The following is a 19,209-nucleotide window of genomic DNA, read 5'->3' on the forward strand; positions in this document are numbered from 1 at the left end:
GACCAGATAATCTGTTTTAGTGTAGTTGGTTACTTTGTGGTATTAAAAAAAATGAATCAATGAACTATTGAAAGCAGAAAACAATTATTTTATAACGTAACACAAAGTGGGTCACTCATTGAATGTTTTCCATATTTAGTTACTCTAATGTTTTATTTTTTTTTACATACTTTACCATCTGCAGTGTAAGCTATTAGCTTGGCTTCATCCAGTGCTTGAGCCTTGCATGAGTGTCTCAACATGCTATTACAAAACACTTCTGATTGTTCAGCCTCCAGGTACCTGAATGACTGCATTATACAAATTGATTTTGATGCCTTTTGTTAATGTTATCCTCATGGACTTCCAGTGACTTGTACCTTGATTATCAGAACAGTCAAATAGTTCAAATTTGCAAGTATTGTGCTATATACACATTACACCACGTATTTTCATGTATTATAATCTGTAGGTCCACTAAACTTAACATGATATATCGCAGTTGTAATAATTCCTCAGTTCTGTTGTGTTTCTGTAAAGTGAATTACACAATCTGTGTCATATCAGTTTTGCATGTATAATTCCTACCTTGTAAACTTAAATCTGTCTTATATTGCAGGAGGCTTCCAAAACCATCAGAGTTTAATAAACTGAACAAAATAATTCCAGGTAAGTGTACTCCTATACATGTATATGTGATTTTAAATTTGTAAAAATGAAGTGTGTAGGTGTGTTTCTTTTGGACGTTACTAGCTATATTGTAATGAACATTTTTTTGTAAGCCTCCACTTCTGCAAGTTGATACTAAAAGTTTCTTAATTTTGCTCGTGCATATAGTTGCTGCATTTCACAGTTTTACGGTGATTAAAATCAGCTTGAATTTTCTGATTCAAAAGTTGTACGATAACTATTACATTCAATTAATGCATTGTTCTGAAATCCTTATCTTGCTTTTCAGCTGTGTGTATCTCCTTTTCAACTGCAATGGACTTTGTAATATGAAATGTTATCAAGCGATGTAAAGGAGCAGATTTTTGCGTAAAATAGCAGGGATTTTTCCAATTGGGATCGCGTGATTTGTATGCACAAATTGGACAATTCTGATTGGGGAAACTAAGAACCGTGGATAGGTAGAGGATTAGTACATGTGGAAGTTCTTATTCCAAAAAGAGGCTTCGATAGAACCATGAAGATTTGTGAATGCCTAACTAGTGTAATGTTGGATGCCTCCTCTCAAGCACTGCAATCACAGTTTATCATCCTTTTAGTGGCACTGCATAAAGAAAGGCATGCCAGGATGATCAAAAGCTAGTGTGCCCTAATTGGCTACAACTACGAAGATGTCACCAATGATATCTGCAGGCCCTGGCAAATCTGCAACAACTACTTGCATTTTTCTAGCACCTTTAACGTAGTAAAACATTTCAAGGCGCTTCACAGGAGTGATTATCAAACAAAATTTGACACCAAGCCACATAAGGAGATATTAGGACAGATGACCAAAAGTTTTGTCAATATGGTAGGTTTTAAGTAGCTTCTTAAAGGAGTAGAGAGGTGGAGAGTTTTAGGGAGGGAATTCCAGAGCTTGGGGCCTCGGCAGCTGAAGACACGGCCGCCAACGTTGGAGCGAAGAAAATTCAGGACGTACAAAAGGCCCCATTGGAGAAATGTAGAGATCTTGGAGGGTTGTAGGACTGTAGGAAGTTACAGAGATATGGAGGGGCGACGCCATGGAGGGATTTGAAAACTAGGATGACAATTTTAAAATGGAAGTGTTGCCGGACCAGGAGCCAGTGTAGTTAAGTCTGCCACTTCTTCGATCCTGTTCCTTCAGCATTGGCAAAGGCTGCCAATAGCTTCACATGCCTTTTGAGCTTTTCCAAGAGCTTTCAGAATTTTTGTCTCCCTAATGTGGCCCTTTTCTTTCATTGTTCCCATCCCCTTATATTTGACTGACTCTCAATTTTCTGCTCCTGCCACTGGTGACCACCCTGCATGTGGAGGTTTCCTGAATTATGATGATGAGCTGACCTCGGAAAACTAAGGGTAAATAATACATTTCTATTCATGTCGGTGCAAAACCCATTTCTAATTGGGTATAAACTGTGCCCATCTCTGAAAATCCCTCCTATTGTATCTCAACTGGATGAAATATTTTAGGCAGATAAATAACCAGATACAATATTAAGACTGCAGCTGGTAATTGGTTTGTCTTAAGAGGAGCAGGATTAAAAGCAAGGTCGATGGATTGAAGAATTTTGGATCCAAGCAAACTTCATGTGCATTGTAAATTGGCTTGAACTTGGTAAGGTACAGTTAGCATTCGTAGGCAACAACACTATGGTCTGTTTCATCAACAAACAAGAATGGACAAAGTTATGATCTATTTGTCATGATGTACTTCAGATTGGCTATGGGTTTTGGAACTACTTAATCACCCTCTTCGCCCAATATTGCAGCTGACTCCTTTAAAACAGACTTGAATACTTAAACTCACTTGGAAGTGGCATTTACCCTTTCAAGACTTTGAATTACTCCAGTTATAGACTTTTGTGTATTCAAACAAAACACTATTTTGAAAAGTGCTGGTCAAGCTGCACAGACAGGTTTGTATGAGTAGAGCCTCTGCTCATCTGCTGCTGAAACCCTCATCCATGCTTTTGTTACCTCCAGACTTGACTGTTACCATGCTCTCCTGGCTGGCCTCTCATCTTCCACCCTCCATAAAGTTGAACTCTATGCTCACTTTTGGTCTCCATATTACAATAAGGATACAGAGGCACTGGAGAAGGTGCAAAAAAGATTTACAAGGATGATATCCGAAGAGGTTATAACCTATCAGGAAAGGCTGAACAGACTGGGGCTCTTCTTTCTAGAAAAGAGAAGGCTGGGAGGTGACCTGATAGAGGTCTTTAAAATTATGAAGGGACTTGATGGGGAAATATCTTTTCTACATCTACCCTTTGTGGGAAGTCGAAAACGAAGGGCCATAAATATAAGATAGTCACTAATGAATCCAATAAGGAATTGCGGGGAAACTTCTTTACTCAGTGGTCAGAATGTGGAACTGCTACCTTGTAGGCTAATTAAGGCAAGTAACGTAAATGCATTTAAGGGGAAGCTGGATACATACATGAGGGAGAAAGGAATAGAAGGATTGGGTGAGATGAAGTAAGGTGGGAGGAGGCTCATGTGGAGCATAAACACTGGAGCAGACCTGTTGAGCCATATGACCTGTTTCTATGCTGTAAATTCCATGTAAAAAATGTACCTTAAATTGGTAACAGACTTAGTTTTTTTTTATTCGTTCATGGGATGTGGGCGTCGCTGGCGAGGCCAGCATTTATTGCCCATCCCTAATTGCCCTCGAGAAGGTGGTGGTGAGCCGCCTTCTTGAACCGCTGCAGTCCGTGTAGTGACTGTTCTCCCACAGTGCTGTTAGGAAGGGAGTTCCAGGATTTTGACCCAGCGACGATGAAGGAACGGCGATATATTTCCAAGTTGGGATGGTGTGTGACTTGGAGGGGAACGTGCAGGTGGTGTTGTTCCCATGTGCCTGTTGCTCTTGTCCTTCTAGGTGGTAGAGGTGCTGTTGAAGAAGCCTTGGCGAGTTGCTGCAGTGCATCCTGTGGATGGTACACACTGCAGCCACAGTGCGCCGGTGGTGAAGGGAGTGAATGTTTAGGGTGGTGGATGGGGTGCCAATCAAGCTGGCTGCTTTATCTTGGATGGTGTCGAGTTCTTAAGTGTTGTTGGAGCTGCACTCATCCAAGCAAGTGGAGAATATTCCATCACACTCCTGACTTGTGCCTTGTAGATGGTGGAAAGGCTTTGTGGAGTCAGGAGGTGAGTCACCCGCCGCAGAACACCCAGCCTCTGACCTGCTCTCGTAGCCACAGTATTTATATGGCTGGTCCAGTTAAGTTTCTGGTCAATGGTGACCCCCAGGATGTTGATGGTGGGGGATTCGGCGATGGTAATGGTGTTGAATGTCAAGGGGAGGTGGTTAGACTCTCTCTTGTTGGAGATGGTCATTGCCTGGCACGAATGTTACTTGCCACTTATGAGCCCAAGCCTGGATGTTGTCCAGGTCTTGCTGCATGCGGGCTCGGACTGCTTCATTATTTGAGGGGTTGCGAATGGAACTGAACACTGTGCAGTCATCAGCGAACATCCCCATTTCTGACGTTATGATGGAGGGAAGGTCATTGATGAAGCAGCTGAAGATGGTTGGGCCTGGGACACTGCCCTGAGGAACTCCTGCAGCAATATCCTGGGGCTGAGATGATTGGCCTCCAACAACCACTACCATCTTCCTTTGTGCTAGGTATGACTCCAGCCACTGGATAGTTTTCCCCCTGATTCCCATTGACTTCAATTTTACTCGGGCTCCTTGGTGCCACACTCGGTCAAATGCTGCCTTGATGTCAAGGGCAGTCACTCTCACCTCACCTCTGTCATTCAGCTCTTTTGTCCATGTTTGGACCAAGGCCGTAATGAGGTCTGGAGCCGAATGGTCCTGGCGGAACTCAAACTGAGCATCGGTGAGCAGGTTATTGGTGAGTAAGTGCCGCTTGATAGCACTGTCGACGACACCTTCCATCACTTTGCTGATGATTGAGAGTGGACTGATGGGGCGGTATTTGGCCGGATTGGATTTGTCCTGCTTTTTGTGGACAGGACATACCTGGGCAATTTTCCACATTGTCGGGTAGATACCAGTGTTGTAGCTGTACTGGAACAGCTTGGCTAGAGGCGCAGCTAGTTCTGGAGCGCAAGTCTTCAGCACTACAGCTGGGATGTTGTCGGGGTCCATGGCCTTTGCTGTATCCAATGCACTCAGCCATTTCTTGATATCACGTGGAGTGAATCGAATTGGCCGAAGACTGGCTTCCGTGATGGTGGGGATATCGGGAGGAGGCCGAGATGGATCATCCACTCGGCACTTCTGGCTGAAGATGGTTGCAAACGCTTCAGCCTTGTCTTTTGCACTCACGTGCTGGACTCCACCATCATTGAGGATGGGGATGTTTGCAGAGCCTCCTCCTCCCGTTAGTTGTTTCATTGTCCACCACCATTCACGACTGGATGTGGCAGGACTGCAGAGCTTTGATCTGATCCGTTGGTTGTGGAATCGCTTCGCTCTGTCTGTAGCATGTTGCTTCCGCTGTTTAGCATGCATGTATATCCTGAATTGTAGCTTCACCAGGTTGGCAGAACTTAGTGTTCTGAATTTGGATTTATCTACTAGTAATAGAACAGCCATTTTAAAATCTCCAGGCAAGTAAGAATTTAAAGCACAAAAAAGACCCAGTGACTTTGGCTTTGAGAGTTAGATTGTAAGCCTCCAGGGCCATAGGTTGGACATCCTTAATCTAGACGATTGTTTGTCCACAAGGTTTGTCCTCCTCTTCATACTTCTCCAGTTGTTTTGATCTAAATGGGGAAAGGCTGTCAGGATAGACAAGTAAAAATGCTGCCTGCCTGTGGGTGATAGCTTGTCACTTCAGTAATTTTGAATTGGCTGAAATTCCCAACAAAAATGTTGCGCATTTCAATGATTCCAGTTGATCATTTCTCAGATGGATCAAATAAATGTTTGTTAAAATTTGACAATTTTCTGGTTGTGCAAAGCAGGACAAAGCTATTCTGTTACACAAATGTGGCACAATGTTTGTATCATAGAATGGTTACAATACAGAACGAGGCCATTCGACCCATCGAGCCTGTGCCGGCTCTTTGTAAGAGCAATCCAGTTAGTCCCATTCCGACGCTCTTTCCCTGTAGCCCTGCAAATTTTTTCCTTTCAAGTATTTGTCCAATTCCTTTTTAAAAGCCACGATTGAATCTGCTTCCACCGCCCTTTCAGGCCAGCGCAATCCAGATCATAAGTACTCGCTGTGTTTTTAAAAAAAAAGTTTTTCTTCATGTTGCCTTTGGTTCTTCTGCCAATCACCTTAAATCTGTGTCCTCTGGTTCTCGACCCTTCCACCAATGGGAACAGTTTCGCTTTATTTACTTTATCTGAACACTTCTATCAAATCTCGCCTCAACCTTTCCTGCTGTAAGGAGAACAACCCCAGCTTCTCCAGTCTATCCATGTGACTGAAGCCCCTCATCCCTGGAACCATTCTAGTAAATCTATTCTGCACCCTCTCTAAGGCCTTCACATCCTTCCTAAAGTGAGGTGCCCAGAATTGGACACAATACTCCAGTCGTGGCCAAACCAGTGTTATATAAAAGTCCAACATAACTTCCTTGCTTTTGTAAAAAAAAATAAAAAATATAAGAACAGATAGCAAGAGTTTCTATGGTTATATAAAAAGAAAAAGGGTGGCTAAGGCAAACGTAGGTCCCTTAGAGGATGAGACCGGGAAATTAATGGTGGGAAACATGGAGATGGCAAAAATGCCGAACAAATATTTTGTTTCAGTCTTTACGGTAGAGGACACTAAGAATATCCCAACACTGGACAAACAGGGGGTTCTGGGGGGGGAGGAGCTAAATACGATTAAAATCACTAAGGAATTGGTACTCAGTAAATTAATGGGACTCAAGGCGGATAAATCCCCTGGACCTGATGGCTTACATCCTAGGGTCTTGAGGGAAGTGGCAGTAGGGATTGTGGATGCTTTGGTAATAATTTTCCAAAATTCTCTGGACTCTGCAAAGGTCCCGGCAGATTGGAAAACTGCTAATGTAGCACCCTTATTTAAAAAGGGCAGTAGGCAGAAGGCTGGAAATTATAGACCAGTTAGCCTAACATCTGTGGTGGGTAAAATTTTGGAGTCTATTATTAAGGAGACAGTAGCGGAACATTTGGATAAACACAATTTAATAGGACAAAGTCAGCATGGCTTTACGAAGGGGAAGTCATGTCTGACAAATTTGCTTGAGTTCTTTGAGGATATAACGTACAGGGTGGATAAAGGGGAACCAGTGGACGTAGTGTATTTGGACTTCCAGAAGGCATTCGACAAGGTGCCACATAAAAGATTATTGCTCAAGATAAAGAATCACTGGATTGGGGGTAATATTCTGGCATGGGTGGAGGATTGGTTATCTAACAGTAAGCAGAGAGTTGGGATAAATGGTTCATTCTCGGACTGGCAACCAATAGCCAGTGGTGTTCCGCAGGGGTCGGTGCTGGGTCCCCAACTCTTTACAATCTATATTAACGATTTGGAGGAGGGGACCGAGTGTAACATATCAAAGTTTGCAGATGATACAAAGATGGGAGGGAAAGTAGAGAGTGAGGAGGACATAAAAAACCTACAAGGGGATATAGACAGGCTGGGTGAGTGGGCGGAGATTTGGCAGATGCAATACAATATTGGAAAATGTGAGGTTATGCACTTTGGCAGGAAAAATCAGAGAGCAAGTTATTATCTCATTGGCGAGAAACTGGAAAGTACTGCAGTACAAAGGGATCTGGGGGTCTTAGTGCAAGAAAATCAAAAAGTTAGTATGCAGGTGCAGCAGGTGATCAAGAAGGCCAACGGAATGTTGGCTTTTATTGCTCGGGGGATAGAATATAAAAACAGGGCGGTATTGCTGCAGTTATATAAGGTATTGGTGAGACCACACCAGGAATACTGCATACAGTTTTGGTGTCCATACTTAAGAAAAGACATACTTGCTCTCGAGGCAGTACAAAGAAGGTTCACTCGGTTAATCCCGGGGATGAGGGGGCGGACATACGAGGAGAGGTTGAGTAGATTGGGACTCTGCTCATTGGAGTTCAGAAGAATGAGAGGCGATCTTATTGAAACATATAAGACTGTGAAGGGGCTTGATCGGGTGGATGCGGTAAGGATGTTCCCAAGGATGGGTGAAACTAGAACTAGGGGGCATAATCTTAGAATAAGGGGCTGCTCTTTCAAAACTGAGATGAGGAGAAACTTCTTCACTCAGAGGGTAGTAGGTCTGTGGAATTTGCTGCCCCAGGAAGCTGTCGAAGCTACATCATTAAATAAATTTAAAACAGAAATAGACAGTTTCCTAGAAGTAAAGGGAATTAGGGGTTATGGGGAGCGGGCAGGAAATTGGACATGAATTTAGATTTGAGGTTCGGATCAGATCAGCCATGATCTTATTGAATGGCGGAGCAGGCTCGGGGGCCGATTGGCCTACTCCTGCTCCTATTTCTTATGTTCTTATGTACTCTAAGCTTCTATTTATAAAGCCCGCATGCTTTTATAACTGCTTTTTCAACCTGTCTTGCCACCTTCAAAGATTTGTGCACATATATACCCCTAGGTCTTTCTGTTCTTGTACCCCCTTTAGAATTGTGCCATTTAGTTTACATTGCCTCTCCTCATTCTTCCTGCCAAAATGTATCACTTCGCATTTCACCTGCCATACATCCACCCATTGCACTCGCATGTCTATGTCCTCTTGAAGTCTATTACTATCCTCCTCAGCTGTTTACTACCCTTCCAAGTTTTGTGTCATCTGCAAATTTTGAAATTGTGCCATGTCCACCCAAGTCCAAGCCATTAATATATATCAAAAAAAGTAATGGTTCTAGTACTGGACCCCTGAGGAACACCACTGTATACCTTCCTCCAGTCCAAAAAACAACCATTCACCTCTACACTCTATCCTGCCACTTAGCCAATTTCGTATCCATGCTGCCCCTTTTATTCAATGGGCTTCAATTTTGCTGACCAACCTTTTATGTGGCACTTTATCAAACACTTTTTGAAAGTCCATATACACATCATCAACTGCATTGCCCTCATCAACCCTCTGTTACCTCATCAAAAAACTCTATCAGGTTTGTTAAACACGATTTGCCTTTAACATCCATACTGGCTTTCCTTTATTAATCCACACACCTCCAAGTGACTATTAATTTTGTCTTGGATTATCGTTTTCTAAAAGCTTCCCCACCATGGAGGTTAAACTGGCTGGCCTGTAGTTGTTGGGTTTACCCTTACACCCTTTTTTGAACATGGGTGCAATATTTGCAATTCTCCAGTCCTCTGGCACCATCCCCATATCGAAGGATGATTGGAAGTTTATGGCCAGCACCTCTGCAATTTCCACTCTTACTTCCTTCAGCAACCTAGGATGCATCCCATCCAGACCAGGTGACTTACCTACTTTAAGTAAGTACAGCTAGCCTTTCCAGTACCTCTATCAATTTATAGCCCAAGCACCTCCTCTTACTCCTTTGGCATCTTCTTCCTTGGTAAAGACAGATGCAAAGTATTCATTTAGTACCTCAGCCATGCCCTCTGCCTCCGTGTGTCAATTTCCTTTTTGGTCCCTAATCCCCATCTTTCCTCTTACCATCCATTTACCATTTATATGCCTATAGAAGACTTTTGGATTGCCTTTTATGTTAGCCGCCAGTCTATTCTCATACTCTCTGTTTGCCCCTCTTACTTTCTTTTTCACTTCTCCTCTGTTCTTTCTATATTCAGCCTGGATCTCACTTGTATTATCAACCTGACATCTGTCATATGTCCCCTTTTTCTGCTTCATCTTACTCTCTATCTCTTTCATCATCTAGGGAGCTTTGGCTTTAGTTGCCCTACCTTTCCCCTTTGTGGGAATGTACCTAGACTGTACCTGAACCATCTCCTCTTTTAAAGGCTGCCCATTGTTCGATTACAGTTTTGCCTGCCAATCTTGGATTCCAATTTACCCGGGCCAGATCCGTTCTCAACCCACTGAAATTGGCCCTCCTCCAATTGAGTTTTTTTACTCTAGATTGCTCCTTGTCCTTTTCCATAACTAATCTAAACTTTATGATACTATGATCACTGTTGCCTAAATGTTCCCCCATTGACACTTGCTCCACTTGACGCACTTCATTTCCTAGAACCAGATCCAGTAATGGCTCCTCCCTCATTGGGCCGGACACGTATTGATCAAGAAAGTTCTCCTGAACACACTTCAGAAATTCCTCCCCCTCTTTGCCCCTTGCACTATTAATATCCCAGTCTATATTAGGATAGTTGAAGTCCCCCATTATCACCACTCTATAGTTCTTGCACCTTTCTGTAATTTCCCTGCAAATTTGCTCCTCTGCATCCTCCCCACTAGTTGGTGGCCTATGGAATACACCCAGTAGTGTAATGGCGCCGCTATTGTTTCTTAACTCTAAAAAATAGATTCTGTCCTTGACCCCTCAAGGACATCCTCTCTCTCCAGCAATGCAATATTCTCCTTAATCAATACTGCCACCTCCCCCTCCTTTTTTTCCCTTCCCTATCTTTCCTGAACACCTTGTATCCATGAATATTTAGTACCCAATCCTGCCCTTTTTTGAGCCAGGTCTCTGCTATCGCCACTATATCATATTACCATGTGGCCATTGCGCCTGCAGCTCACTAACCTTATTTACCACACTTTGTGTGTTTACACGCATGCACTCTAAACCTATCTTCGACCTTCTTGTATTCTCTCTTAGTGTGATCCCACCTATTTCTTTCTCTGGTACTATCTTTCTCTCACAATTCTTTTGTGCACCTTGTTTCTCCTTTCTAATGGTACATCCTGGTGCCCATCCTCGTGCCAAATTAGTTTAAACCCTCTCCCACAGCACTAGTGAACCTCACTGCGAGGGCATTGGTCCCAGCTGTGTTGAGATGTAACCTGTCCGTCTTGAACAGGTCCCTCCTGCCCCAGAACTGGTCCAAATGCCACAAGTATCTGGAGCCCTCTTGCACCATGTCTCTAGCCACGCATTAACCTGCCTTCATATTTCTGTACTCACTCACGCGTGGCACTGGGAGTAATCCAGAGGTAATACCTTTTTGAGGTCCTGCTTTTTAACTCCTCCCCCCTCCCTTCCCCCAGCTCCTGAAACTCTGACTGCAAGACCGTATCCCTTTTCTTTCCTATGTCGTTGGTACTCACATGGACTACAACTTCTGGCCGTTCACTGTAGTAAAATTGGTTTAGATCACACTAAATCTTTGATCACGACTTCACTGAATCAATTACAGTAGCTAATTTCCACCTTTCATTGATTTGGTATCTTAATACTTACCTACTATGGGGTGCTATTATTAAATACAGTAACTAAAAATTGCAGTCAAAAGAAACTCCATTCAGTTCTAGAAAAAACTGCATTTTGTAATATATAGCAACAATAGCAATTCTAACAACTTGCATTTATATAGCACCTTTAACATAGAAAAAGTCCCAAAACACCCCATGTATTGTATGTACAGTGCAATTGCATGTGTCTAAAGAAAAGCTGTACTTCTAACTGACTGGCCTGCTCTCAAATTGTCATTGCACTGCTGTCATTTGGCTGGTAGATGTGGAAAACTATTCCTTGTGGATCATCCAACTCTAGCCTGTAACAGATTGTGAAAAGTGCTCATTCGATTTCCTTCCCTCTAGGGATTGGTAGGGTTTCATTAATATTGTTATTTTTATCTGCACTGTCTTCAAGAGACTGATAAACTGTCTGCAAAATATTTGTATTGCATATCCCTTCTGTCACTGGCTTTTGGACATCCACATAAACGTCTTGGGAGACATCCCTTGTGGCAGAGTAATATTTAGCACAGGTTTTTTTAGCAAGAATAATGTGGGCAAATTGTGAGCTTTGAAATAATTTTTTGATGGCCATGGGAGCCGTGTCCCATTCCTGTAATGTGGATGGTACAAAGTATGATATTGGCAGTGGTGTGATTAAAAATGTTTTATAATAATACTTTGATCCAGTAGCTGAGTGATCAATATGTTTGGAGGGAGATATACAAGATGGTTGTTTCTCACATTAATGTGATGGCAGGTTGTACAGGTATTTAGGGTATGGGTATGGCTATCTTCAGCTGCAGCAAGTAGGTCTAAATTTTCATCCAGTAAATGAATATGTTCAATCTTGTTACATTGGTAGGTCACTGGAAGATGTGGTGACCCCACCTATAGAAAAGAGCTTTTGCCTCTGTCTGATTATGTGGAGCTTGATATTTTTGACCCAGCACAGCAACAGCTCTGAACATAAAGAATGAAATGAGAAAAGGCCTTTTGACTCAAGCCCACTCCTACCATAGATCATGTTATCATGGACTTGACCCCGTTTGTTTAATCTCCTTAGAAAAAGTAATGCAGAATCATTCTTGTTAATCTTTACCTCTCCAGTGTGATGCAGTTTTGGAGTAGGATGCCCAGAATTGCACATGATATTCCAAATGGTGCTTCACCAATGTCGAAAACAAGGTTAGAATAAGTTGTTTCAACTTACACTATTGAAATTCATCTCTCTACATGATTAACCTTGTTGACAACAACAGCACACTGACCGGAAGCACTAAATGGTCAGTAATCATACCTAATTCCTTGTCCTTTTCCTTCGTCAATGAACATCCATTCAACATGTAATGTTCCATATTTATTGTTCCAGTATGTATTACTTTGCACTTATTGGCACCAAATTCATTTGCTGTTCCTTAGTCCTTACACTTTTTAATACTTCGTTCGTTAATTGTTCCAGATCTTTTTGAATACTGTTTTACCTCCCCAAAACTTATGTTTGCCACCAGGCCAGGTAGCTTGGTACCATCAGTGAAGTTTATGTAGAAGTAGTACACTCCTCCAAATCATTTGTACATAGCATTAACAGCAAGGAATTGGAACAGACCCTGGTGAAACTCTGCAAGCCTCTCTTTTCCCCTCCCCACCCCCATTTATCACCACCTATTGTAAGGCCTGTTTTCAATCCAGGTAGCTAATTTTCTTCAGCCTTAATCTTCTTGAAAGCCTCATATGGGATTTTAGCAAATGGCTTCCAGAAGAAGTCCCCTTCTCAAAGAATTGCAGTAGATTACTGAGGATTGCCTCTAAATCCATGTCAACTGCCCCTATAACTAATGATCTCTTTAGATGAGCATTGATAGCATCCCATATAATGCTCTGAATGCTTTTCATCTACTACAGATGTGAGGCTTGCTGGTGTAGAATTGCATCATTTCTTGTTCCTTTTTTGAATATTGAGATCAGATTTTCAGGTAGAGCTCCAGTATATATTTATAGAAAATATTTACCAGAATCTTGTTTAATTCCTCCCTGATTTTCTTAAGAAGTCTTTGGATTTATTTGATCTGATTCAGGCACCTTGTACACCTTTGAGTTCATTCTTAATGCATGCTCTGCTAATATTTACCTGTACAATAAATTCTTGAGCTAAAATGAATGAGTCTGTAATTTATTTTGACAGATTTCATTAATTATCCTTAGAGTTCTATTGAGCACACCTATAACTCTAGAATGATTTGGTTTGTCCATCTTTTATACAAAAAATTGGAGAAACCACTGAAGGATCAACTATAGGGTGAATACACTCAGGGTGAGGTTGGAGGGGTAGGTTTTAAGGAGTGTCTTAAAGGAGGATAGAGAGGTAGAGAGGCGGAGAGGTTTAGGGAGGAAATTCCAGAGCTTAGTGGTGGAGAGATTAAAATCGGGGATGCGCAAGAGGCCACGAATGGAGGATCACAGAGATCTCTGAGGGTTTTAAGGCTGGAGGAGGTTACAGAGATGGGGAGGGGCGAGACCATGGAGGGATTTGAAAACAAAGATAAGAATTTTAAAATCAAGCCAATGTAGGTCAGTGAGCAGAGGGGTGATGGGTGAAAGGGACTTACAAACATACGACTTAAGAGCAGGAGTCAGCCATTCAGCCCCTCGAGCCTTCTCTGCCATTTGATAAGATCATGGCTGATCTGATTGTGACCTCAACCCTACTTTCCCATCTACCTACTATAACCTTTAATTCCCTTGTTAATCAGGAATTTTCAAACTAGAGGCCTGTGACCAGCGGTGTGCCTCAGGGATCGGTGCTGGGTCCGCTGTTATTTGTTATTTATATTAATGATTTGGATGTGAATTTAGGAGGCATGGTTAGTAAGTTTGCAGATGACACCAAGATGGGTGGCATTGTGGACAGTGAAGAAGGTTATCTAGGATTGCAACGGGATCTTGATAAATTGGGCCAGTGGGCCGATGAATGGCAGATGGAGTTTAATTTAGATAAATGTGATGTGATGCATTTTGGTAGATCGAATCGGGCCAGGACCTACTCCGTTAATGGTAGGGCGTTGGGGAGAGTTAGAGAACAAAAAGATCTAGGAGTACAGGTTCATAGCTCCTTGAAAGTGGAGTCACAGGTGGATAGGGTGGTGAAGAAGGCATTTAGCATGCTTGGTTTCATTGGTCAGAACATTGAATACAGGAGTTGGGATGTTTTGTTGAAGTTGTACAAGACATTAGTAAGGCCACACTTGGAATACTGTGTACAGTTCTGGTCACCCTATTATAGAAAGGATATTATTAAATTAGAAAGAGTGCAGAAAAAATTTACGAGGATGCTACCGGGACCTGATGGTTTGACTTATAGGGAGAGGTTAGATAGACTAGGACTTTTTTCCCTGGAGAGTAGGAGGTTTAGGGGTGATCTTATAGAAGTCTATAAAATAATGAGGGGCATAGATAAGGTAGATAGTCAAAATCTTTTCCCAAAGGTAAGGGTGTCTATAACGAGGGGACATAGATTTAAGGTGAGAGGGGAGAGATACAAAAGGGTCCAGAGGGGCAATTTTTTCACTCAAAGGGTGGTGAGTGTCTGGAACGAGCTGCCAGAGGCAGTAGTAGAGGCGGGTACAATTTTGTCTTTTAAAAAGCATTTGGACATTTACATGGGTAAGATGGGTATAGAGGGATATGGGCCAAGTGCAGGCAATTGGGACTAGCTTAGTGGTATAAACTGGGCGACATGGACATGTTGGGCCGAAGGGCCTGTTTCCATGTTGTAACTTCTATGATTCTATGATTCCATATGTACAGAATTAGTACGAGTTAGGATACGGGCAGCAGAGTTTTGGATGAGCTCAAGATTTATGGATGGTGGAAGATGGGAGGCCAGCCAGGAGAGCATTGGAATAGTGCAGTCTGGAGCTAACGGAGGCATGGATGAGGGTTTCAGAAGCTGATGAGTTGAGGCAGGGGTGGAGATGGGCGATGTTGCAGAGGTGGAAGTAGGCGGTCTTGGTGTTGGAGTGGATATGTGGTTGGAAGCTCATCTTGATCATACAGAACACCAAGCTTGCGAATGGTCTGGTTCAGCCTCAGACAGTGGTCAGGGAGAAAGATGGAGTCAGTGGCTCGGGAACGGAGTTTGTGGCGGGGACCGAAGACAATGGTTTCGGTTGTCCCAATATTTAATTGGAGGAAATTTTTCTCATCCAGTACTGGATGTCGGACAAATGAGACAGTGGAGGCGTGAGAGAGGTGGAGTTGAGGTAGAGCTGGGTGTCATTGGCGTACATGTGGAACCTGACGTGTTTTTGGACGATGCCGCCGAGTCGAGGTGTTCAGCAAAGTGACACCCGATCTGTGTTTGGTCTCCCCATTGTAGAGGAGGCTGCATCGTGAGCAACGAATACAGTATGTTAAGTTGGAAGAAGTACAAGTAAATCGCTGTTTCTCCTGGAAAGAGTGTTTAGGATCCTGGATGGTGGGAAGGGAGGAGGTGAAAGGGCAGGCTCTGCATCTCCTGTGGGAAGGTGTTTAGGGAAGGGGATCAGGAGTTGGGGTTGATGGAAGAATGGACTAGGGTGTCGTGGAGGGCGATCCCTTCAGAATGCTGGGAGGGGAGGGGAAGATGTGTTTGGTGGTGACATCATGCTGGAGATGGCAGAAATGGCAGAGGATGATCTGTTGAATGTGGAGGCTGGTGGGGTGGAAGATGAGGACAAGGGGGACCCTATCGTGGTTCTGGAAGGGAAGGGGTGAGGGCAGAAGTATGGACACAGTCATCCACAGTGGAGGGGAATCCTCAGTTGGGGAAAAGGGAAGACATATTGGAAGCACTGGTGTTGAAGGTGGCATTGTTGGAACAGATGTGACGGAGAAATGGGGAAAATTGAATAGAGTCTTTCAGGAAGTGGGATGTGAGGAAGTGTAATGAAAGTAGCTGTGGGAGTCGGTGGGCTTATAGTAGATATTGGTGGACAGCCTATCCACATGGTCCCTTCGCAAAATAGCAGGGCGTTCTCCCCAGTGTCCTGGCCAGGACGTTGGGAGAACACCCCTGCTCTTCTGCAAAATATTGCCATGGGATCTTTTACATCCATCTAGATGGCAGATGGAGCCTTGGTTTAATGTCTCATCCAAAAGATGACACCTCTGACAGTAAAGCACTCCCTCAGTACTCCACTGGAGGGTCAGCCTAGATTTCATGCTGAAGTGTCTGGTGTGAACCCACAACCTTCTGACTCAGAGGCGAGAGTATGTTTTATCCATAGATGAGCCAAGTGCAGATCGGGGGTGACTGTTCTGCTATCCCGGTGTTTGGCTTTATTTGCCATAATTCATCAATCCAACATTATACTACACATTAAAAAATGGCACATGCTGGAAATGTGAAACAAAAACAGAGAATATTGGATATACTGACCATGCCAGTCAACATCCGTGAAGTGAATGGATAAGTTTAATATTCCAGATATAACCATTCATCCCTTTTTTTCCCTCCCTGTTCTTGTTGAAAGGTTGTACCTGAAACGCTAACTGGTCTGTTCTCTCCACATAAGCTGACTGACTTGCTGAGTGTTTCCAGCAATTTTTGTTGCATCATTATACTTGTGATTTTATCACTTGTGTAATTACACCGTGTTTCTTCATTTATACATACAAAATAAAACTCTGTGCTGAGGTAGCTGATCTTAGTTGCCTGGTGGTATAGTTAGCCTCAGTACCCCGTGGTTAATAGAAAAGGGAGGATCCAGCTATGCCATCACATCGAAGCAATGATAAATTTCACCAGCTCTCTTTTGTGGTTATCCAGAGTGTCTGACACATGGAAACCCATTATCATGTTTGAGTCTCCAGTTCAAGGTACTGTGAAATCTTAATCTATCTTTAGTATTTCCATTTGCCCGATATGGAGCTCACACTCTCTCCTCATAGGGACATGTTAAACTTACCTAAATTCAGAGATCTTAACTGCATGTCTGCAGAGCCAAGGCTCGAATATATGAAAAATGACTCGAATATATGAAAAGACCCTCTTGTCCATCCAGCCTGTCCCACACAATTGTGATACCTTGTCTATCGCAAAATATACACTCCCTTTCCCACCCAAAACTATGTGATTTCCTGGGAGAGGCGAAAAACCAGATTTAAAAACCCAGGCCAATTTGGGGGGAAAAAATCTGTGAAATTCCTCTCCGACCCCCACTTTGGCAATCGAAACTATTCCAGGAGATCACTCTGGCCCTGAATTCTGTGCATTACCGTGCTTTTGTAAGAGGCGATCTTCGCCCCAGCCAGAAACAGGTCCAGAGCTCTGGCTTGAAGGAATTCAGCAAATCAGCGTCCACCGCACGAGTCGGCAGCCTGTTCCAGAGTTCCAAAATTCTCTGGCAAAAGAACCACCTCCTGACATCTAACCTAGATCTGGCCTTATACAACTTAAAATTGTGAACCCTGGTCCTCCGTAACCTATTTAATTGACACAAACTGTCGACTTTAACACAATCTATTCCTTTCATCATCTTATAAACCACGATCAGATTGCCCTAAATTCTACGATTCTCTAAACTGTAGAGTCTCAGCACTTTTAACCTATCTTGACAACTAAAATGCTTTAAGCTGGGAAGTAATCTAGTGGTCTTCCTGTGCACCCTTTCCAAAGCCTCAGTATCACCCACCATGTGAGGAGACCAATACCAGACATGATATTCCAAATATGCCTGACCAAGGTCTTGTAGAAGGACAAAATACTATGCTTTGCCTTATAGTCAATTGTCCTATAAATGCACCCCAACACACTCTTCGCTGTAGCTATCGCTTCACGGCATTGCTCATGAACCTTTACAGATCTATGCACTAGAATGCCCAGATCTCTTCCTTTCTCCACCTGCTTTAATGCTTTTCCCTGAAGGGTGTATGTATGTTGAGCATTTTCCTGCCCACAAGCATAACACTGCACTTCTCCAAATTAAACATCATTTGCCAGCCATGAGCCCAGTCCCCCAATACATGAAGATCCACCTGAAGCAGTCGAACATCGTCAACAGTCCTGACACTTGCACAGATCTTTGTATCAACTGCATCTTGCAGATCGTACCCCCAACACCAACATCTAGATCACTAATATAAATAGTAAAGAGCAACGGTCCCTACACCGGCGACCGATCTCCAAACAGATCCAAATCCATCTATAACTACTTTCTGCTTACGGCCTTCCAGCCAGTTCTCAATCCAGCTCAATATAATACCACTAATACCAGAGGCTTCGATCCTTCGATCAAAGAGGTGATTGTCAAGAATCCCTTTCGCTCAGCCAACTTCCTAACCAAGTCCGTACTTTTCCCTCTATTCCATGGGCTTCTATCTTAGCTAACAGTCTCTTATGTGGGACCTTATCAAATGACTTCTGGAAATCCATATAAATAACATCCATTGACATTCCCCTGTCCACTACGTTAGTCACCTCTTCAAAAAAATTCAATCAGGTTTGTCAGGCACGACCGACCTTTCACAAATCCATGCTGGCTCTCTCTGATTAACTGAAAATTCTCGAGGTGTTCAGTCACCGTATCCTTAATTATAGACTCCAGCATTTTCCCCACAACAGATGTTAGGCTAACTGGTCTATAATTCCCCGGTTTCCCTCTCTCTCCTTTCTTACAAAGCGGAGTGATATGTGCAATTTTCCAATCTTAATCTCACCCTCCATATAAATACCCCTACCCATATTCACGGCCTTGCCATCTCACATGGCCTCTCTAATCTGATCGTGTCAATCACGGATCAGGACATCTCTGATCACTTCCTTGTATCCCTCTCCACCCACATCTCCTTTCCCCCTCCCAACCAGACTTCCTTCTGTGTTTGCCCCTAGGGAAAAACTCCTCCCCCAGGTCACTTACAATGGCACTTTCAAATTCCCAACAGTCTAGCCTTTGGCCCTCCATTCACCATGACATTTGTGCAGCCGATCTGTTCAATCACACCCTCACCTCCACCTTTGATTCCCTTGTCCACATTAAAACCATTACTCTCTCTCTTACCCTGGTCGTTCCCCAGGTACGGCCCTCATATCCGCTCCCTTAAGTCCAAGGGACGCAGACTTGAACGTTTATGATGGACAACTGGTTTAACCGTTCATCGCCAGATCTGGCTGGACCACATAAAGCACTATTGGATCCTGCTCTCCTCTGCCAAAACTGCTCACTATTCCAGGATCATCCTGGAATGCAA

General features: G+C 43.2%; 1 protein-coding gene across 15 annotated transcripts in view; it reads left to right on the plus strand.

The window, feature by feature from the left end:
• The window catches only part of LOC137318255 (cAMP-regulated phosphoprotein 21-like), a 455,290-nt gene that overhangs the window by 65,247 nt on the left and 370,834 nt on the right, over nucleotides 1-19,209 (plus strand). For all 15 annotated transcript variants that reach the window (XM_067981189.1, XM_067981224.1, XM_067981218.1 and 12 more), the window contains one exon: nucleotides 599-648. The gene's annotated coding sequence lies outside the window, so the exon portion shown is untranslated. The remainder of the gene's footprint in view (nucleotides 1-598; nucleotides 649-19,209) is intronic.

This window comes from Heptranchias perlo, chromosome 3 (assembly GCF_035084215.1).
Source record: "Heptranchias perlo isolate sHepPer1 chromosome 3, sHepPer1.hap1, whole genome shotgun sequence".
NCBI lineage: Eukaryota > Metazoa > Chordata > Chondrichthyes > Hexanchiformes > Hexanchidae > Heptranchias > Heptranchias perlo.